Source organism: Taurulus bubalis (genome assembly GCF_910589615.1).
Source record: "Taurulus bubalis genome assembly, chromosome: 20".
NCBI lineage: Eukaryota > Metazoa > Chordata > Actinopteri > Perciformes > Cottidae > Taurulus > Taurulus bubalis.
The window spans coordinates 7468543-7484692 of record NC_136608.1 but is presented as its reverse complement, the minus strand read 5'-3'; the positions used below and the strand labels follow the sequence as shown (position 1 = coordinate 7484692).

The 16150-nt window shown below is 43.3% G+C and overlaps 1 protein-coding gene across 1 annotated transcript in view; it reads right to left on the bottom strand.

The window, feature by feature from the left end:
- Nucleotides 1–16150, bottom strand: part of ahcyl2b (adenosylhomocysteinase like 2b) — a gene marked incomplete at its 5' end in the record, with an annotated part of 34220 nt that overhangs the window by 17122 nt on the left and 948 nt on the right. The window lies entirely within an intron of this gene.

Sequence of the window (16150 nt, the reverse complement as noted above, 5' to 3'; positions counted from 1 at the left end):
ATTGCCTTGAATACTCAGCATTACCTCGATGTGATTGGATTGTTTTGCTCCACCAGGTTACACAATCGCCTCATTTCCTTTTCAGACAAATTCAATCAACAACCTCCGATTCAAAATTCACAGTGTCAGTTACCCAACGACATAAAAAAAAAAAAAAAAGGCACCGATTCTTCCTGCTTGTACAGACTGTACTCAGTAAGACGCAGAGAGAACAAAATATCAAGTACAGAAGCTGTTGCAAAAACAACTCAAGGTGGGTGGATTTGGTTGCAGGTTGGGTTGTTTGTGTATGAAACTTGCACGGCAAAGAAGTGGCACGCAGCCTTTTATGAGAACATTACTTCAGATCGACCTGGGAATTTTTATTTTTTTTAAAAAGACACAAATATGACAAGGTGGGGAATCCACAATAACAAACTGCTGCTGGCCAGGTCAAAAGCTTGGATTTGGTCGCTACGGCTTTCTGTTCTAAACAGGAAATCAATGCAAGTCTCCTTTCTCCTCTTACAAAGCAGCTTGTTAAAATCACTCCAGTCAAACAAGAGTTTTCTCCACAAGAACAATGCACATATCAAAGTGCAAAATGCCACGCTCCCTCTGCATTTCAGCTGCACTCAATAAGCCTTTGGCAGGACTCAAAGAGGGGGAAAAAATTAATTAATGTTTAGCTATGTTTCCACGTCTCTGCAAGCAACTTGACATCCAGAGTCTAAACCCTTGGCCCATCAGCAAGTAATGACGTCTTGTCGTAGTCCGACAGCACCTCTGAAATCTCGACTTTAAGTTAGCGGGAATCGGCTTCAGCGGAGCTCGAGTTTGACGTCATCTGTGATGTCACAGACCAATGAGCCGACTCTCACAAAACACAATCGGTAACTAAATGCACGCCGGCCTGACGTCACACACATTTCTTTGGCTTGTGTTTAACCAGGGAGGGTTGAACGAGCAGGCTGACACTCTTACCAGCAAAACCTGCCACACGATACGACAGTGAGCTTAATGCCGAGCAGGGAGCAGTCCATCTCACGTTCGGGTTGAGCATAAGGTCACATTTATATTATTTGCCTGGTTTTCGTCTACGACAGAAAACAGAATATCTTTTGGCAAATCAAGAAACTTGAAAACCTTGCCTTGAACTCCGTGGCAATGGGGATGTTAGTTGCAGCCCTTTATAGGATAAAATGGGTTACTAATTAAATAAAATAATTTAATTAAATAATTAAATGTGCTTTGTTCATCATTCTATACTTTTTTTACTTATTTCAGGATTCTTGCTGGAAAACAGCCATCTCCTTCCCCTGCGTTGCATGCCATCAGCCAAGTGTTTCACATAAAGAAATGAAGGCTTCATCTCAAGGTCGAAATTTGTTGCGACACCCTGCTGAATGCGCGGTGTGTGTGTGTGTGTGTGTGTGTGTGTGTGTGTGTGTGTGTGTGTGTGTGTGTGTGTGTGTGTGTGTGTGTGTGTGTGTGTGTGTGTGCGCGCTCAGCTGTACCTGTATCGGGATGCAAGCGGGTATGCAATGCTGACGACATACAGCTGTGTCTTCACAGCAGTATTGTCTGCGGGGCGTCCATGCATCGTCCCATGTGAAAATTTCCTCCATGTTTCCTGCAGAGTTCCTGAATATTTGTGTTTCTCAAAATAAAATATTGAACCCCACAAAAAAAAACTAAACAAACATTTTCCTATCCCTGGATGTTAGCTTTTTCTTTGCTTGCACAGCTTTTTTTTCTTCTTCTTTAAGTAGATCCATACCAGAAGACATTCATCTGGTACAGGTCACACCTGTGTCAGAAGGAACCCGACCCTAATCAAACACAAAGGGGTCATGGGATGGAGACCCCTGCAGCAACCCAACACTGGGCCTCTCGAGCCGTCAGCTGGGCCGAAGGTCCTCTCTCAAGCCCCGCACACATGTCACGACTGAGATTTGGTTGCAAAATTGTCTTGAAACATTAACTACAATGATAGATACATCAAACATTTCATTTACATGTCTTTGTTTGGTGACCAATGGGCATCAATTATTATCAATCTAAGTGGGGGGCAGCCAGATATGACTCGCATCATGTCTGCAACACCCTATTAGATAATGTACTAGAAATAAAATGTAAATGTAATGATGATGATTAAGAGAAAATGGCCAGCTTGCTTTTGCTTCATTTGTTGCGATGCACAGAGGCTAAAATAAGCGTCACCTTCAACTGGTCAACAAGGTCGTGAGCTCAATTCTGTTTTCCTGCACGGTTCCCTCCGGCGTACATGTTTCTGATTCATTTCTTTGTTTACATCCCACTCTGTGCTCAATTCTGTTCGTCTCATCCCAGCTCCGGGGCCGAGGTTTTGTTCCTGCACGGCTACACAAAGCAGAGACCGAAGAGACACGACTCCCGTCTCACAGGAGGCTCGATTGTCAGCTCATTCGTCTGGTGCCAAATGTCATTATATAAACAGACCTCGAGTTGAGCTGATATATGAACATTTGTATGCAGTGTCATATTCTACAGCGGTTTTAAATTCTGAATGGTTGCTCCCTCGCATGACAGGAATGAGAGGGGGAACGTCTCCGGTGAACTGAGGACGGCGGAGAAGAGTGTGTGAGGAGGCAGAGTGTCAATAGAATGAGGACGAAAAGAAGACACGCTCTGTCTCACCATAATCATATTTCAAAACACTCCCACGAACAGCCTTTCAAGCTGCAGGACACCCATAATTACTGGGCTAAATGACACAGAATCACCATTACCTTAGACGGCTGTCTTTCTGTTTCTAGACCTCCACCTCAAAGAGCTGCCACAGACCATTGAAGGCCACATCATTCAGGCCCTCTCCTCTCTCTCCCCCTCTCTCCCCCTCTCTCCCCCCCCCCTCCATTACCAACCAAAGAGCCGTTTCCACAGAGACAAAACTCAATGTGAGGAACCTGCGTTTGTCTTTGTGTCAGACATGCTGAGACCCCGCGTGCAGTGAGACGGAGCCTCGTCTGACTGACATCTGGTTGTTTGTGCGTTTCCCTGATTGAGAAAACTCTGCCAGCAGCTGTGATCCTTCCATCATGGCAGTGACGATGTTTTTCTATTGAACTCAGTATGAACGAACATCAGACAAAAAAAAATAATAAAATGGAGCACATTGTGTTGTTTTCCCACTTCTGTCCAAGCTTTCTGCGTAGTCATGAGAGGATGCTATGTAAAGTAAGATATCCATAGCAGTACCAATAAGAGCACAAAGACACTTTGAGGGCTTAGTTGAACACCTTGACACATTTTAAAAGCCGTTAACATTTAACATTCAGTAGGAATTACAGGACCTCGGGGGGGCTATGGCTCACGATTAAGGATTTATGTTTCTCGGCTTCGCAGAATGAGTTTAAAATTAGCCGCAGAACCGCAGCTCCCCGTTGACATTTTAGATTCCATCGTTTGGTGACTTAACACTTCAGTCAACATCTTGCAGTCAGCCTGCACGTCTATCTGAATCAGTAAAGAGACGAGCACTCGAGGCAAACTAGGCCGGGCCAGCAGAGAGCTGAGGCACGGCCCTTTGTGGGGAAGCCCAAAGGGGGGAGAATGGAAGGAAGTGTTCTCCATCAGGCCCATTGGGACGCTGGCTGTTTATACCTCCTCCCGGCTGCTCCCCTCTGGGGGAACCCAGCCTCCATCGCTGGCAACACAACCTGCGCTTCAGCCAAATGGCACACACCGAATCAGTATACGTGACAACACAAAACCAATCCATCATTCTGGTTTGTGTATTGATTCATTATTTTTCTGAAAATCTCAGCCCGATGTGGCACCAAGTTGAACCATATGACCACAGAGCAGAGAGCAGCAGAGAATGGCCGATGCATTTGGGTGCCTATTATAACAAAATTCTTGCCGTTGATTATAAAAGCAACAAATGGTGTGAAAAAAGCATCAACATTTTGCATTCTTAAGTTTACTTATACTTTATATTCATTTCACAAGGAACAAGATTGAGTTGCCACATCTTTGGCATGATAATTCCAATAATATTCAAGAATGCTCTGGTCATATCAATGACCAAAATAAGAGCTCTTTATCAAGACTGAACACGATAGTCGAGTGCATTGGACTGAAACACAATGTACCAGTGACCCATTTCAAAGTCACGCATTTGAATGTTACCTGAAAACTTGACTTGCTACAACGCTACGTTGAGAGTTGTGTCAACACCTGCTCCGTTCTGGGAAGCTAGCGCTGACCGGGAAATCTCATATGACCAAACAGACACAAAGTCTAGGTTGGTTCTGGGAAGATGATTGTGTTGGCAACAAGTTGCTCAGGCAGGCTCGTGCTATGCTGTCCATCCAGATAAACAGGGGTGGAGGCGAAGCCCATTAGTAAGAGGGCGTCTGGCAATTTCTCAAAAAGTGGAGAAGTCTTCGGGTCAATTACGTACACTTTCAAGGCGGCGGTCAGAGTCCCAGGTAGACAAACTTTGCAGCCGCTGTAAACTTTCACGAGCATATGGCCAGCAGTTCTATTTAATGTCTTTCCATATAGTGCTTGGCTGGGTATAGCAGGCCAAGTGTCCATGTGATTATAGCAGTAGAAAAGCTAATGATGACTAAACAAAGTTAAAAATGAGTCAGGGAAGATGAGACCGGCTAAGTGCAAGGAGGGATACTTTCAAATCAAGTGCCAATGGGCTTTTAAAAGCTTTATGTTTGGATGTGGTCTGCCGAAAGACGTAAAAAAGTGAGAGTGATGGCGTTAGAAAAAACAAAACAAAAAAACTGCAGCGAGAGGGAACGAGGAACGTGTTGAGTAAAATGGCTTAGTGCTATAAACAAATGTCTGGAAATATCCCCAAAGATAAATCCTATAAGTGCTTCTGCCAGGCTGTCCCAAATCTGGGGGTAAATTAGGGAAGACTACAGTCCTACAACAACTCTAAAAAGATTCTGAAAGAGAGGTAAAAAGAATAAGAGGCATGTATGCAAAGAAGCACGAAATCCAAATGGCCGCTCAGAGTGACTTATTTATATTAAAGTGGTAAGGGCCTTTTAAAGTCCTGTAAAGTTCATTATTACGTATTGAAAAGAACGTATTCCATCAATTTGGTCTTGCAGATATAAATATTCTCGACTTTTACTACCTGAATGGCTCAAGCCAAAAATACTGGAACCTACATTTCCCATAATGAGACTCATTAGTTTCATTCGGCACCAACGACTTGGCAACTATTTTACAAAATCATGGCAGTTTTTTTTTTTATTTTTATTTTTTACAATCAATATATTGTGTTGGAATGAAGCTCCTCTTCAGACGTACACAAAGGCTTGTTGGCAGTCACAAGTGCCAACAAGTGTTTAATTCTGTGGCACAAATAATTAGTAAATAAATGTCAAATGATCAGATGAGTCGTACAAAGAATCCATTGGTAGTGAAAAGCAGTTAAGACGCCTTGATGGAAAAGGATATTATTGTTGTGACATCTGGTGATCTGTGCATTTAGCTTTTTAAATGGCAGATGTATTTAAGGCCTGTACGAGAGGCCACTGGACAAAGAAACAGATTTCTTCTTTTTTAAGTTCTCCCACGCACAGCCCTGTGTGGACTTGTTTGTGCTTTCTTCTCCCTTCATTGTACTCATTACACTCTCATTACTGCCACAGCACTCGTGCTCATACAACTTGACAGACTGGGGAGTAGACCACGGATTATAACGTGCATGTTTTTAGAAGCTGTTGGATGGCACATCAGAGAGACTGTGGATGCGTTTCTCTACGCTTTCAACTGCTATTCCTGGATCACTATTCTGCTCGTCGACCTGAACAACAAAAATAGACTGTAGCAGAAATTCTGCTTCCTGTTTTCTGTTTTCTTTTCTAATCTTTTCTTCTTTTTGATTGGCACCCTTTAACAGCAGGGCCAAAATACAGTTCAGCACATTTAAATAACACCTTCACAATTTGTTGTGACATTGTTGACAGAGCTGACAGGTTTCCTGGTATTGACCGAGCACATTGCCCGTTGATCATATTGGCTGACAAGCCATTACTGTCAAGTATAGGACAGTCGGTCACACCCAAGGTCATACCGTCCATATATGACTGCAATCTTTGTTGCATGAATTCAATTTCGTTTTTTTGGGGGTATTGGAAATGTATTTATCCACATACTGGACAGATTGAAAATACATCACTGTAATTTCTGTTTCAATAGACCTCTTCTGCTGTGCAGTAGGTTATCATTTAACAGCTCTCCACAGTGTTTCTCACAGTCCATTAAACCAGCCAGCAGGTAATGTTTAATGTGCATGTTTTGCACCCCTCTGTTCACCTTTTGTCTGAGTAATGTCTAATTTCGCACGCCTCTGGCACTTTGTGAGTCACAAGTCAAGTTACTGTCTAACTAACACATTACAAACACGTGCAAGCAGTAGATTCACCTTTGTTTTCACAATGGGAAGCTGTGCTGTCAGATCAAAATTAGAAGCCACAGCAGCAATGGGAAAAGAAAAATATTCTCCTCCACTGACATTGAGCATTGAAAAAGTGCTTGTTCAGATTTCAGAGTTTGGTTGGAAACAATTGCTCCTGGAAAAAGCCAGCGGCAGAGACCAGCTACTCGAGTGAGACCACAGGAAAGACCAGACACGTTGCTGGACACACACAAAAACAAGCACACAACTCTGGCAGAGAGGCCTGGCTTTGAGTGAAACAACATTGTGGTTGTTAAGCTCTGGCCGCCACGCAGACGGGCAGAGAGGTGCATGGACGAGCAAAGAGCAGCACACACAGACATACACACAAACACACACACACACACACACACACACACACACACACAAACACACATCTTCACATGTGCATGCACAGATTACTAATGTATGCCCGTTAGTGCATGACTCTGTAACGTTCACAAGTACAGATGGGAGATGTGAGCCAGCTGTTATGACCTCAACAGTCCAGTTGCATGCTGGGGATCAATGTGGAGTGGGTCCCACTACTGGTATACTTGTGCATGCCAAGTGTTTTTAATGCAACATATGTGATACAGTGAGCGACAAGGAATAAAAAAAAAAGGAAGAGCAGCAGAGTGCGAGTACAAGGAAATCCTAAAGGGGAAGGTGGCTGCTCCAATCGGGGACGAAGTACCCTCCACCCATCCAATAGGAAAGACGCTCTGGCCGCTCTGACCAATAGAAGGAAAAGAAGGAAGGAGGAAGCAGCTAGTGCGAGGTGGTGTGTGCGCGCGAGTGTGCGTATCAGACCGCAGCATGCTTCACCGGGGCCGGCTGTGATGTAAGAATGGGCCCTGATGATTTATATACACGGACAAGTGCTCATAATAGCACACATCGACACACACTCACGGGTCACACACACCCATTACCATGCATACACTTGGCAGTTACCAAGCCCACACGCAATTACTAGTGGCCAAACACGTGCCCTCACAAACAACACATACATTGCCAGAGGCTTTTTGCCAACACAGGACTTCAGTGCAGCCACGTCGCCAGCAGCCCAGCAGGTCATCCTCTGCTCCTTCACGCTGAACCCTATACATACAGCGACAGCATATATACAATGTGAAAGAACACACAGACACGTTACACAGATGAAGGGCTAAGAGCACAAGTGCCTGCTGCTCGACAAACTGGTGGTCATGTTTAATAAAAGTTCCATTTTGGGGAGAATGACCCATCGGCTATCGCTATTGCAAGACTCGTTTCAAACACTGCAGATGCCAAAATCTTTTCCCTGTTGCCTACAGATTCCACATGTGAATGCAGAATCGGTTTATAGAGATTAGGTCGAACCAACTGCTGCCCTGAATAATCACAGTGCTGCTGTGAACTGTGGAAAGTATGCAGGGCCATCCACACTGAACACCACCGACTGGAACAATCCTTGTCCTTCTGATATGGTCTGATAGTCACCGTGAAAGCGAGGGACACTGATACGAGGGGAGAGCAAGCAATGAATGACGAGGCTTAGTGACAGATTAAACCCTACCTGTTTCTTAACAGAGAGGGGGAGAGGAGAACAGCGAACACGCTTCCTGTAACATTCCTTTCCATTCATGTCTGCCGCAGGGCGGAGGAAGAGTGCCAAGACTGCAGACTTCACATGTCAGTCAAGGACAAATTCAAGATTTCATCAGCGCACCGGGTTCAAAACGGTCAGTTTCCACTGTCCCCCTGAAAAACCATTGACGAGTTGTGGCTATTCGAATATTTTGTTTATTTAAGTTTTGTATTATGTGTGACTACAGTTCTATGGTTTGTCCCCTCTAAAGGCCACTTATCTAATCTAACTTTAGTGGACATCTCACTCTCTCACAAGCACACTTCAGTTGTGTAACAGGGTCTTGTTGCCCATGTGGACCAAACTAGGGCACAGTTTGGAGCTCCGGGGCTTAGTGATTAGCTTTACTATTGATCAGATTGTTTAAAAAGCTGTTGTTTACAACTTTAATTGGATCTGACAGAAAACAAATAAAAAGGCAAACAGTTGATATTTGATCCAATCTGATCAGCAATGCCGCGGCGGTTATTACGTGAATTGAACAGCAAGCTGTATTTACAGTATCCATATCCATCCACTCATCTCTTCACCCATGCACACTTTCACCCATCAGTGCATGCTTTTAGTCTTATTGGTCAAGTTTTTTAAATAATTTTTTTTACCACTACAGCTCTGAATAGTTAAATCCTTTCATTGAATTGAACAACAAATGAATTGTTAATGTCGGCCATTAAGCTAAACGAAACCTCCCATAAGCTTAATAGCGAAATCAAAACACCGTAGGATTTAACAGCAACAAAAGTCTGAAAAATTAAGTGGCTTGTTTGTTTGTTTGTTTGTTTTTTGTCCCTCATCTTGAATTGACAAAAAAAGCTCACTCTCTCTCTCTCTCTGTCCTGGGGGGAAAGTATAATTACATCAAAGAAACACAGATGGGGGTGATGCAGGTCTATTTTTGAATAAGCCCATTATGGGGCCAATGATCTATGTTTAATTAGGAGTGTGAAGCAATTCTTCAGTTATTAGGCTGGATTTGGATTTCTTCTTTATCCTCTTGACCTGCAATGTGAGGAAATACGTTTTTTTTTTTTAGATCAGCAGATCAAATGACTATGTGTAATATGTTACTGGACTCTCCAGGGACGTTTCTAATCCTCATTACTGGTTTTGTTTTAGTTTTACTGCAATTTTATCATTTTCCTGTAAAACGCTCTCATCTGTATCGTTTCCACCTGCTGCAGGTTTTCAAGAAAAAAAAGCTGTGCAGTATGCTACTGGCCCAGCACCAAACAGCAGACAGCATTAGCAACTGGCTCGTGAAATAGTGGCGCATCTAGGCTAAAAAGGAGCCCAATATTTCCCTCATGAGTTGGAGGATACCAAAGCATAGAGTTAAAGGGAGAGTGAAAGCGGGACTTAAATTCATCGGGTCGTGATCACAAACAACTCCAAATGAATGATAATGTTGCTCCGTGCTCGCTGGATGTAAATATATACATACAAGTATGCATTTCCCAGCCCAAGGATGTTCCAGATATAAACAGCTCTCTCCTCCTTCTGACAGGGATGGGTGGTTTGGCCTGACTAATAGGAAGCAGGGCAGACTGATGGGCGTGTGGGGCGGGGGGTTCATTTCAGGCTTTGTGAGGGCCCTTTTGTGAGGCAGCACTTTTCAAACACAATGTTGAGCCTTTGTTCGGATGCAGTGCTTGAATATGAAGCGGCATTCCTTGTCACGCTGCATAGCCAGATCCGTGTTAATGTCCACTACTGTCTGCTGATCCTCATGTAAACGCAACACTGAGGGAACACATGACACATACACATCAACTGGGTTTTTCCAGGAAAAATAAGTCCTCTCCTTTTCCCTTCAGTCGGTCCACTTAGCTGTTCCAAGAACCTGAGCCTTGTAAAGAGTCTTGAGATGGGAAGGTGTGTAACTCAATGAGCTGTGCATGATCAGTGATAGCAAGCTGCGATGACTAGGCAGGAAATGAATGTCAACTGGGGAGTCACAGATGGACATGTGTGGGTGGTACACTCAGGGAGAGGGAAGCACAGACATCGGCACGGCCAACACCAGACAAAAGACACAGAGCGACTGCATCAGAGACTAAATACTGAAACACAAGAGCCTCGTGACAGAAAGCAAAGCTACTCTATTCTGTCTTAGTGTAGGTGTTCGGGCTCTAATATACCGAGTGTGAAAATTGCTTTCGGCATGTCGAGTATGGCACTGGGTGTTCAGTACTTCTCTCTGCCATTGGAAAGTAAAGTAAACCAGCTGGCTTCATATCAGTGTGAAATTAATATGGATTAAAGGTCAAGCAAACGAAGTGTAATGGCTGAAAAACTGACAGAGCTAGCAGGTAGAGTACATTAGAGCCGCTAGCTCCACCGCCTTAATGTCAAGGTAACTAACTTCATTATTGTTTTTGAAATATCACGAGAAAAAAAACTGCATTAACATTTAAACACGGTTACTTCAATAGGATACGATAATGAGTCGCACAATAAACAAAGCCGTCTTTAATAACTGGTTTAACAACTTTCAGCCACATGTACTATATACCTGCTATACTTCTATGTTGATACTGCGTCAGAAAATAGTTTTGAGGCTTTTTTTTTTTTTTTTTAAGTAATTGAGATCAAGAAAAACTGTGATCTTAAACCCCACCATGCAATGTAGCCGCTAGAACGTCCCGTCTGGACAGTGATGAAGGGATCACTATCTGGCACCCCGGGGGTGAGAGAAACTCAAACTAGTGTCAAGTTCCAACAGACCATTTCCTGAGTCGGTCTCTGTGGCACGGGTGAAGATGGTTAGGGAGGTGCGAGCTCACACATGCCTTTGTTCTGTGGGAATGAGATTCACAGAAGGCACAGCACATTAAACACAATGTGCGAGAAAGCGAGACAGGAGCTCAAAACAGAGGAAGTGGCGACCAGAGGCATGTACGGCTTACAGCTCACTCGGTGATGAGTTTTGGTGTATTTGAAGTAGTCTGTCGCTCCACTTCATGAAGGGTCCACAGTAGTGTTGAGTGGTGTCACACAAGGCAAGCAAGAGGAAGCAAAAATAGAAGTTTTGTGACGTGATAATTTGAGGAAGAGGAGAGCACCAGAGAAAGAGGAGATAAATCAGGATTTCACTTGAAGGTCATTAAAAACAGCAATAAAACATGGCTAAGTGCACTCAGGGCAAAGCTGGACAAATATACACCCTCTTCCATGAGTTGCAGACGCAGCTAGGACATTCAAAATTACTCAACAGCTCCGCTGGCTTCCTCCAAGAATATATTTTAAGACATTCCCGGCAGAGTTTCACAGATTTCTGATCAAGTACACAGTGATGAGCTGCACCAAAAACAGAAGTTCCCTTTTAACATCCATAAAAGGATTCATAAAATTACATTAACTTTAATGATCCCGAGGAGATTTAAGTGTCATAGTAGTGAAAAGAACAAATTTAAATCACTGGAATGGATAATTAACACAAAAATGAATACTAAACACCTTGTGAGCATCTACTCAATACAGAATAAAGCATTAAAAATCAAGAACTAAAAAGGGCACTAAATACTACATGTACATAAATAGCTAAAACAAGATTTCTCCCTACACATCATGCCACCTACACATCTATAATCCAGTATCTACAGCATTCAATTCAGCGATACTCAGACATGTCAGGTTGTTTTATGCACTCCCTGATTGTTCATGACAGGGTAGGTAGCTGCAAAAGAAACCCTAGAACTGATATCCACAGGATACATGCTGAAGCCAACCTGTGTTCTTGATTGATCAAATTCTTACCAGTGACTAACTGGCCATCAATAAATCATTAATATCCAAGGTGTCGTCGTCAAACAAATGTGTTAAAACTCCATCCACTCCCCTCCCCCATATTGCCCGAACCAAGCGTGCAATATCATTAGCAAGTGCTTCATATGCAGGCCCGGCTGACGCTCTGCTCCGAGTCTTACGATTGTTTTTTTGTTGTCTCAGTTTGTCCGCTCTGTTGAGTCATTCGCCGCCCCCGGGTCAGGATCGGCCTCTCGTCTTTCCTGCTTTCCCCGGCGACCCTGCCAGTGACCTCTGACAATGGTCAACCTTACTTGCGGTCCTCCAAACGCCTATGAAAGGTCCTGTCAGCACAATAACCAGCACTGCAGTGTTTGACCGTCAACAGGGCTGGACGGAGAAAGCAGGAGCTTTAAAATGATATTTAAGTTACTTGAAAAAGAAGAAAAGCCCTTTTCCAACTGGCTGTGGAGTTTTATATCAATATATCAAATTCTGGTCTGTTTTTTAGTCCAACTCAAACATATCATATGTTAAACAATTTCTACATTTCATCCATTTCCTCGCTCATGTATGCTGCAAGTCATTAAATAATGTTTTAATCGCACTGATCCTTTGATCCCGCCATCACAATTAAATTGTTTAGAAAGGTGACATCATTGTTGGAAATCCACCGTCAGTTGGGGCAACTGTAATGCTTTCAGCATAACACCGTGATCTCCACAAGTTAGGGGTCAGAGTTTGGGAGTGGATCAGGACGGCCCAACAGCCACAAAGAAACTGGGCGGTACATTTTCCTTTGAGCTTAACGTCCATGGCGGAAGGGGTGGAAGACTGAGGGACGGCTGGAATTGGATCCGATGCAAAATCTTTTCTCCCCTTTCCTCGTTCTCGGGGCATTTCTCAGACTTCACACTGGGGTTCCACATTTCCCGTGTCAAGGATGCATGCATGTGTGCCTTAAAAGGACACTGCCTATCTGTCTCATGTTGTGACGTGTCTAAGGATGGCAGTGTACGCCAAAGAAAAATCACATTTGGCACTTTTTATCTTGCTGACGAAAACCGCACAGCTGGCAAATGCTGCACTGCTCACTCCGACTCCAGATGTTTATTTTATTTATTTGTATTTCATGCGGAGTGTATTTATTGGTCACATTCAGATAGCATTTTGAACCTCTGAAACTAAATGTAGACCTTCTACACTTCTACTGCAGTGTGGACAGGGAAAAGCATTTTCAAAAAGTAGAACAAATGTCAACCTATCACAACCATGATGTAAATACATCTTCCTATATATGCAGTTTCGAAAAGCATGCATTTTTCTGATGGTCTGATACTGTTGATTACTAAAAAGACTAACTTGTCCCCATGTTTACTACTTTCTAAGAAGAAACTGATTTCATTCAGGTGATTTAGGTACGTAATTTAAGTAGATATTCTCAAAACCACTAAGTAAAGACAAAGGTAGGATGATGCTATGACCACATCGCGACTTCAATAAAACAAAACAGATCATCTGGGAAAGTGCATGCGATTACCCCTATGCGATGTGCACTCATACACGAACAAATCAGGACAGTCACAGGCAGCTGAAGACGTCCAATGACCTTGCATGAAGACGACAATGCTGACAATCCACAGAACAGTGACCTCTTGTCCTTTACCAGCTGACTTTGTATAGCCATGATAATAGGAATGGAACTAATGAGAAAACTGGCTCCAGAACCAACGACACCCAGTGACCTTCTGATAGCTTAATTCACTTCTTCATTGACCATTTACCTTCATCAATCCCACTCCACTTCCACTTCCACTCTTTGCTCAGACAACAGAAGTTTAGTAGGGGGGGAATTGAAGCAAATGAACAAATCAGACGGGAGAAAGTGGAGCGTTGCTTTAAACCCTGCACTATTTTTTGAATGCGTAACATCTTCTTCTGCGCAGTGTTCTTCCCAAATAGAGCAGCCACCGGTCACTGTAAGCCTGTTTATCAGTGAGCACTACCAGGAACACCAGCTTAGCGGGTGACATAACATTGCATCAGAAAGCGACGGCCAGACGGGAGCACTGTTCCCTGGAGTCATTCAAAAATATCAGTGCACGCTTTCTTGAACCCCGTTCGGAAGTTTGGTCATTGCCAAACGTCACAGGTGAGGGGAGAATCGGGTTAAGTCAGTACCAAGGTGAAAAGTCTTGTGTTAGGTTAAGAGTAGCTGTATCAGTGCCTCAATACAGCCACTAAGGCAGGTGACCCAACTGAGCTAATATGAGACTTAAACCAGGCTTAGTCACAAACCACATACACCCGCGCCAGCAACTAGGCCTGCACGCTGCAGAACTCCTTGCCAGTTTACTTATCGCCCCATCTGGATGTAGCGCCCTGTACTTCCCAGAAGCTGGACATATTCATGCGAAGCCATGTGGGTTACGATGAAACTCATCACTGGACTCATGAAGAGAACATCTGGGCCCACCTATAACAGATCGCTGGCCTTTTAATCCCCTCATGTGACGACATGATAAAGCATGGATTAAAAAGATAGCCAGCCATCCAGTCAGTACTGCTGCCTGCATACTTGCATCAGCCACTGCTTCGCATACCCTCTAGTCTACTGCATTGGACAAGCAGAAGTCGGCTGATGTGAATCTCTAACGCAGCGAGTGTGCCATAAGATCCACGATGCCTTGTGATGTGTAAATAGGCTGGAGGCAACCTTTTGTCCCAGTGGATACACTAAAGTGGTTGATTAGACAAATGCAGTGACAACTAAGTCTGTGAATTAAGATAATGGACGGATATCTGCCCCAATGTATTTAGAGTGTCTATTATGCATTACTCAGGCTTACTGATGTCTACATTACATGAATATAAAAACAATAACAATACCACCTTTGACCCTAAAAACTTAGAGATGCCTTGTATTAGGTTAAAATAATCCCCTTGGTTTCTCTTTACATTAACATGATCTCTTTAAATTAAAATGGATTAAACAGAGAGTATCCTACACTTGACTCTAATGAATTTAACATCATAAAATTCATCACTGTTAATACATTTAATTTTTATAGCGCTTAAAAAAAAGAATCTGTAGAGTGTCTAGCTTCAACCAACTAAAACGACATGTTTTATTATAAAATTAAATACTTCAGATTTGTGAAAAAAACATTTAGCCTTTAAAGAATATTGAAGTAATAAGTGTAAGTAACTTTTGTCAGACTACATTTTAAGCAGATGCTTCATGATAAACTTCATCGGGATATTTTTTGTACTAAATAAAATTAACCTGTCGCATTTGGGAAATTCACTTTGTGTACCATGCTCCTGTATGCAAAATGGGTCTCCTCAATAATCCAGATGTGTTCGCTGCCGTCCGATACATCCGGTTTTCGGTTGTCCCCCAAATGTGGATCAGCCCTTGGGCCCAGGGCTCCTGACCGCTGCTTTACTTCCATATGCCTGCTTGCTGTGACAGTCGGAGGTACGAAAAGCAATCTGCTCTGAGCTGCAGTCGATGCGCAGTCCATTCCCACTCTGCACGATCCAGCTCTCCTCCTTTGGGGCCGCTATTGGGGCTTCCTTAAGGGTGGCCCAACGGGATAGGATCATTGTCAATGCGGATTTGTGGGTGGGGAGTGCGCACCGTCCTGTCCTTACAGATTTCACCCTGACAATCGCCATTTTTGTTGTTTTCTTTCGCCAAGGGTTCTTAGTGAAAACACACTTAGGTATTTTGCATTCATGTCGCATGCCACAAACTGGCAAACACACTTGAGTAAAGCCCATTTCAAAAACCACTGGACTTGTTTCGACCACACATCTTAAAATAAACAACCTGAATAGGATCATCACTGATGGAGTGCACTGGAGTGACCACGGCTATAAATCACTGTCAACTGTTAATAATAACTCTGATCAAAAGAACAAAGCTGGAAGCTTCCTCAAAGGATTCCTTATCAGAATTGTTCTTTCCTTGAACCTTGCCCTTTATGTACACTTCTGACCAAATCAAGACTTTGCGGCACACAAAAAGATAAGATGAATTTAGGTCACAATCACAGCCAAGGAACTTTTGTATCCTCATTCGCCAAGGACAAGATAAGGCCAAGTCAGTCCGCCCTCTGAATCAAGCGCCACAAGGGCAGGCGCTCCCTTCACTGGAGTGCAGGTGCCCAAAGAACTAGGAGTCATGGATTACTGACTGCTGTTATGTCTGAGTTAGATCACACACCTTGGGTGGCACTGCATTAATAAAACCCAAGATTACCACAGCATTTTTTTTTAAGCAGTGGACGGTGATCTTCATTTTAATTTGAGGTCAAGCAAGGAGCATGGTTTGA